Here is a 7,313-nt window from a genome sequence, read left to right as displayed (position 1 = left end):
GCACAAAGCGAGGGTTTTTGCGCACAGAAGAATTCCCCGCTGAATTTTCCAACGAGCTGCCCCGAAGCTTCTCAATGTGCAGTTGAGAAGTTTCCACCCCGGCTTTGCCCGGGCCGGGAGGTGAGCGGAGGCGGGTGCCGCAGCCATGCTCCTCTGCAGGGCTGGATCCAGCTGGCCCCGCCAGCGCCCAGCTCTCCAGTGGGTCCCGAGCGAGGGCTGGGCCGTGGCCCATTCCCCCTGGTGCCTCCCCTCCATCCCGCTGCTGCTCCGGTGAGGACGTGGCCCTGCCCAGCAGGTGCCCGTGGAGACGCTCGATGGCCTCCCCGTGCTGTTGAGATCTGTGCTCCAGCCGCTGCCCTTTCCTTTGCCTCGGTTTCCCCACCTGCAAATGGGGCTGGGGGCTGTGCGAAACCCCCGAGCGGGGGTCCGGAGGAGCAGGCAGGCAGTTCACGCTGGGGCCACCCTCTGCCCGCCCACGGGTCCCTGGGGACACACGCTGCCCTGGCGTGGGCTCCCTCCCCAGCCGGCCACGTGCAGCCATCACTCACGCTCAGCCAGGAGCCGAGCCCGATGGAGGGGGGTGTCCTCCCCACAGTACCAGCATGGGGACGCCTGGGGTGCTGGCAGCGGGGGCGGTCAGAGCCACTGATGTCCCTGTTCCACGCTGTGCCCAAAAGAGAGGGTGAAGGAAGAGAGGAAGAAAAGGGTCCCTGATGTCCCCACGTGAAGGCAGGGAGGACGATCACACTCTCTGCATCACTTCTGTCCGCACAGCTGGAAGAAAAGAAGGAAAATAGGTTGGAGAAGGGGACCCGTCACTGCCACCGGTGTCCCCCACGGCTGTGCTGAGGGCTGGTCCCCATGGGGCACGCGGGCAGGCCACACTGATGGGCAGCCCCAGCAGGCAGGGATGAACTTGGGGCTACCGTTCGCCTCCAGACTGTCCCGTGGGAGATACTCACTGCCGTAACTCAGCTGATAGAATTGCAACAGGGTGCGCATTGCCGGGGCTGCCGGGGGCCGTCAGTAATAACAAGCAGCACCCGAAGGGAGGACGGCGAGCAAAGCTAAGGATGCTTTCGGGGAGCTGCTGGTGGCACGCGCTCACCCTTTGGCGGAGGGAGCATCCGTGCACAGGGACCAGCAGCACCCCGCGGGGCGGCTGGGAGCCGGAGGGTGCCCCGCTCTGCTGTGGGTGCTGCCGGGGTGGCCAGGAAGGACGGGGCACCCTTGAAGAAGGGGGGGACAGCATGGCCAAAGGGTCCGTAACCGTTGGCCGAGCTACCTGGAGAGCGCGAGCCAAGCTCAAAGCCTGCCCTCGCCGAGAGCCCATCCCTGTGGCAGCCCGGCTGCTGCACCATCATGCAGGCTGGGAGGGAGCTGGGGACAAAGTCGCTGTAATGTGAGAGATGGGTGGGTTTTAAAAAAAGAAAAAAAGAGTTTTGAGGCCTTTTTTCTCTCTCCCTGTTGTTGTTGTTGTCCATAAATAATAATTAAACCACCATTTCCAGCCGAGGCCACTTGTTTTAAATTTCCTGGCTAAAGTGATGTAACAGCTGTGCGTGATGCAACGCCATGTGGAATGCATCATTCAGGAAACCAAAAACAAAACTGCCTTTCTGTCCAAATACTCAGTATATCTCCTTCCCCCAGCCCCTGGCTCAGGGGGTCCGGCAGCCCCCAGATCTGGGCTCGGCATCCCTGATGCTCCGTGGGACCCGGCTCTGGGTGCCCGGCTCCTGCAGGAGGACAGCAAGGGCCAGCTCGAGGGGGGCACGGGGGGACGCAGCTCCCTGGTCCCTGCCGGCTGAGCTCCAGGTCTTTTTTAATTAAAAACGTTACAAATCAAGAACTGGAGCTTTGCTGAGGACAAATAAACCTGCGCAAGCCCAGCGCATACCCTGCCACGCAGCGGAGGGTCTGGTGGGCTTTTCCTGGGGGGTTCCCCTATTTCCTCCCCCTCTTCCCCCCCCAGTTTTGCCCTGCCCTGGGGCCTTGCTGCAATGGCCGGGGTAGCCGAAAGCTGCCGGTGGCTTCAGCAGGGCTCTTGCCACCCCCACGTCTGGCCCACCGTTACTGGAGGGATGTGGGGTCTCCTGGGCTCAACTCCCTCCACGGCCGGAGCGGCTGGCAGGGTTTAAACCCCCTCGGCTCCCCAGTGCTACAGGGAAAAATAAACTGTCCAGGATGCCCACGACCGTCCTCCCCGCAGCATCATGGCTGCCCCGTGCCCAGTGCCGACTCTGCCCCCATGGAGCCCGACCTGCCTTCGAAACAGGGCTGGCCAGAAAGGGCAGGCAAGAAAGGGAAGAAAAAGAGGAGAAAGGGAAAGAGAAGGGGGGGGGGAGAAAAAAGAAAAAGAAAAAAACCCCCCGAGGTTGCAGTGGGAAATCAGAAGTCAGAGCTGAGGCATTTCGGCAGCCGGGGCTGGAATGTCTGACTCACACTGTGACTAAATGCAAATATGAACTCAAACTTGCTCCTTAAAGTCACCGGGATCCAGCGCGAAGCCCCGAGCTCCCACCTCCCCCCTCGCCCTGGGACTCCCGGCGAGGTGGCCCAAGCCTGGCCGCATGCTGGCCCATGTCTCGGTGGCTCTGGGGACGGGCATCTGCGGGAGCATCCTCCATGGGGACAGCGACGAGCGATGATGCTCTCCAGCTCCCAGTTTGTTTTACCTCCCTGAAACTGGAATAAAGTGGGAGCCTGGGGGGCAGGACGGCACCTCCAGACCTCGGCTCCGGGTGGGAGATGCTCGCCCGGTCCTGCCCCTCGCTGTCCCCCACGCCGAGGGGACCTCCTCGGGCTGCCCCGATTTTTAGGGGCAGGGGGTCTTTGCGCAGGGACTTTGTGCAGCCACCGGCCTCGCTGGGCAGTCCCGCTCCGTCCATCTTCCTGCAGCAGAAGTCAGGTCCCTCGTGGTGTGGGTTGCTGTCACGCAGCGTCCCCGGTCATTAACAGACAGGGCAAGAGTCTGGGTCCCAAACAGGGGGCAGGTCCCAGCAAGCAGCACCAAACCCCAGGAATCACATCACACTCTGGAAAAACAGCCCTACTCGAAGGAAATTCCAGGGAAACGGGGATTTTGCTCCAGTATCTTTTTTTTTGAGCCTGTTTTGTTGCCCAGCACCGACCTGACCTGAACTTTCATTCATTTTCAGTTTTGTAAGAGGGGGTGGGAGGCTCCCAGGGACGCACCAGCGGCCGGCATCCTGCAGCCCCCGCCGGGGCAGGAGCCTCCCCCAGACATTGCCGCAATACTTGGGCTGGACCAGCCCAGCACTCCTGAGCTCTCCTGGCCAAGGACTGCGGCGAGCCTTTCCTGGACCCTCCCGAACCACCGAGTGGTGACAGGGGGACAGTGACGGACCCAGGGTGGGGCCTCGGAGGCAGAACAACCTGCCCCAAAGCTGCCTTTGAGCAAGTCGCCATCCATCCCGCTTCAGGTTTTCTTCTGCGCCAGCAGCCCTTTCCCTGCAGACGGCAATGAGTCCTGCACCTCCTCGGCAAGAAATTAAATGGCCGAGATGGTTTTTGGCTCTAGGAACGAGGCCGGGACACAAGGCAGCCCCCCCGGCTCGGGCAGGTGTCTGCCGCAAGGTTCAGGGCTCCGCTGCCCAGGGACGCCGGTGTGGGCTGACACTGCTGCCATATCCCCAATAGCACCTGCAAAGATCCAAGGGTCTCACATGGGCAGGGTTTGGCTCTGCCGCCATCTCACAGATGGGAAACTGAGGCGCAGAGACCAGGGCCGCAGATAAACAGAAAGACCCGACCAAAGTCACCGCTCGTCTTCCTGTGGAGACAGTGCGTGGCTCTGCGGGCTGTCGGAGCTCGTGGCCTCTCTCCGCTGACTTCTGCCTTATTGCATGTAACAACCTGCCCAGGCCTCAGCGGCGAGGAGGAGGCGGCCGCGCCAGGTGCTGCACGCCCGCAGCCGGCTGCCGCGACAGCTCCGCTTTGCACGTGGGGAGCAAGACACAGGGCAGGGAGTTCGTCGTGGCCTGAGCTCGGAGCTGGCTGGAGCCCCTGGACCTCAGTCAAGGGCTATAAAGGGATGTTGTTTCTCTGCAAAACTTTTAACGCAGGGAAATCCCCGGAGCGGGAAGCAGAAAGCCGTGCAGGCTAGCAAGGGCACCACCACTCCGCCACCCCCTCCGGCTGCCAGCAGTACTGTTGCTTATTGATATTTTATTGCTTTTTGTTTCTGCCGACGCGGAGCTGCAAACATGGCATTGCATTGGAGGGGGAGCAATTGATGAACCCGGGTTTGGCTCCAGCAGGATTTGTTTGATTCCTGCAGAACTATTAACTCGCCCGCACTTTCCAGGGCTGTCGGTGCCCTGCCCTGCGTAAAAGCCAGTGGGTATCAGGCTGCAGGGACCTGGGGCTGGAGCTGCTGGAGCTCGGGGCCAGGGGACGGGAAGGGACCCTGGGAAGGGGACAGCGAGCAGCCCTGGAATCAAAACTGAGGGGCATCGGCTGCGTTACATGCAGCAACCAAGGGACTCATTTCCACGGGAGCTGGGGAGACGATGGCAAACCCAGCGTGGGTAGAGCTGGAGGCTCTTTGCTGGGGGTCTGCACTGGATGCCTGGATGCTGCTCTGGCCCCACCGGCACTGCCGGGTTCACCACCGGCTTCCAGGGCTGCAAAGCCCTTCTCAAAGGTAGCAAATGTTTTTGCAACAACGACCGCTGTTCCTCCGAAGAGGGAGCATTGCATGGATGGGCTCTTCCCCTTCCAGCAAGGCCTGGCCAGGAGCCCCCGGGGATAACCTGCCCGCGGGGGAAGGTCTCCGGGCCCTCCTTTGGCCAGTGCCTGCCCTGGATCCTCCACTACGCAATGTTTTTTCCCCCCTGGCATTGCCAACTCTGAGTATTTCAAAGAGTCATTGTGAAACCGTGTTTTATTTAAGCCACAGCGGTTGGTGTCGTAGAACTACGATACAATCTCAGCTCCGTTTACGTATTTATTAGTTGTATGTTACTGGCACCAACAGTTGTGAAGATGATGAAAACTGCTATCCCCATCCCAAAGGTTGAGGGGATGGAAACAAGGACAACTCGAGGTGTTGCCTGTGCAACGCTGCTATGTTTTACGCCGTTAGGCAGGGGCAAGGGGCTGGGGCTGGCCTGAATCTCACATCACCAAGTGCCCAGGGGACGCCGAGGTTGCTCCTGAGCCTGCAGGCTCCAGCACATCTCCAGGCGGGGAATGTCACCAGATTCCCTCCAGTGTCCTGGGTGGAGGTGTCTGCACCGCATCCCCGTGGTACCCCTTTGCGTATCCCCGCCATCCCTTCTGCTTCCTCCTGCCCTACACCGAAATAGCCTGAAATAGGAAACTGAGGGGGCCGCGCCGTGAACTGGAAGGGGGAACTTCTCAGCTTCGAGAAAAAACATGATACTGGAGGAGTTTTAAGCCTCCCCAGTTCCCCGTGGGCAGGCCTGGCGACTTGCTTCTTGCCATGATGCTACCACCAGGAAGGAGAAGCCTTCAAAGGCAAATTCTGGTTTCAACATACGCAAAGACACACGGTGACCAACACAGCTCAGAGCAGGAAAATCTCCCCGCTGCTTTCACCCCCCACTGTCCCAGCGGCGGATGCTTGGGGAAAGCCGGCGAGGCTCACGCCGACTCCTGCCCGCCACGGCTCTCCATCACGTGGCTTTGCACAGCCACCAGCGGCAGGATAGCTAGGCTCTGAGGTTTAATTACAATTGTTGACAGGGAAATTATGGCCACACACACAAAATTAGAATATAATTGTGTTAGGGAAATGTTTCATCTTCTCCTTGTCATCCCCAAGAGCGGAAGGCGGAGGGGGAGCGGAGGAAGAGGGGCAATGCTGGCGGGAGGCATCGGCCCTGCGCCTTGCAGCAGGGGAGAGCAGCCAGGCTCGCGGTGCTGCAGGGCGACAGCAGGCCCAGGGGCCGTTGGGCAGGGAGAAAATGCAGGAGAAAAGGCGAATGGCTGCCTTTTACAGAGCGGCAGCGCTCCCCTTCCTTCGGGAGCAGGGGGAGCAGGCAGGGGGTTGCATCTCTGCCCAGAGCTCAGCCCCAGGGATAACCCCTCACGTTAGCCCAGGGCTCAGCCCCACGCTGATTCCCAAAAGCAGTTGCACGCCATGGCCAGCCCCATCCATGCCCTGCATGCCTTTCCACCCCGAGCCCAGGCAGCGTTTCCCCCGGCCGGGCTCTTTGCTCGCGGGCTGGCTGCCTGCAGGGAAGCGGCAGGGCCGAGGGCGACGCTCAGCCCGCCGCGTCGCACACGGGATCGGTGCGGGATGCGAGCGGGGCAGCTGAATCCCGCCCCGCCGGGGAGTACACTCCTCTCGGAGGGCCGCAGATGGCTGCGCGCCAGCCTGGCGGCTGGTGGTTCCCCCTTCGCGCGCCTCGGACCGCCACCACAACCGGCACCTCGCCGCCAGCCCAGATACATCCCCATCCTTGCCGAATCGGGGTGGGGGCTGTTCTCACCCCTGGGAAGATCCATTCCCAGTGACAGGAGATGACTTTGGTCACCAACCCCGTTTAAATGCAGGCAATTCTTTCGCTTTAAAAACAAAAAAAGCCAAATGGCCCGAAGGTCCAGGTGACAGCTGGCCCAGGACCCCGGCTGCAGAAGGGGGTCAGGCAAAGTGAAAACGAAAGCAGCCTTGCTGACTGACGGCTTTGAAGCTGGCCAGGCAGGGAAGGAGCAGCAGGCCTTCGACGGGGAGAGCGCCCGCTCCGGGGCGGGCAGCAGCCCAGCTCCTCCTCGATCCCTCCGTCGGATGCCGGCGTGGACTCGATGAGACGCACGAGCAGCCCCGTGCTCCTGCCTCTGCTTTGCACCTGCCTGAATCAATAGAAGTGGGGGCAAAGCGCGGGCTCTCCACCGCGGCGTGACCCATGGCAGGGAAGCACTGTCGGGCTCAGGAGAAGCCCCGCTCCCCCGAACCCAAATCCCTTCTCCCCGCGTGGGGAGAAAAAAGCCACCGAACAAGCGAGCGGCCCTTGTGGGCGAGCAGCTCCCCGGGCACCAGGGAATGATCCCACCGAACCGCAGCCTCCCTCGCCGCCGGTGAAGCACGCGGGCACACGGCGCGGTACACGAGGTGCCGGGGCGGCCTGTCGGCACCTTTGATACAAAGCACCCGCCGGCTGGCTTCCAAGTGCCGGCCCCAGCTGCAAAGTTAAACCTGGTGGGTAAACCGGCGGCAAGATGTAAAGATCTGGATATAAAATCCGGACTTCACATCGCAACGCCCGCTGCGCTGCCGGGGACCGGACGAGGCTGCTGGCGGGCAGGAGCGCGGGCAGCGCGGG

Source organism: Ciconia boyciana, chromosome 24 (assembly GCF_034638445.1).
Source record: "Ciconia boyciana chromosome 24, ASM3463844v1, whole genome shotgun sequence".
Classification (NCBI taxonomy): Eukaryota; Metazoa; Chordata; class Aves; order Ciconiiformes; family Ciconiidae; genus Ciconia; species Ciconia boyciana.
This window is presented reverse-complemented; position numbering follows the sequence as displayed.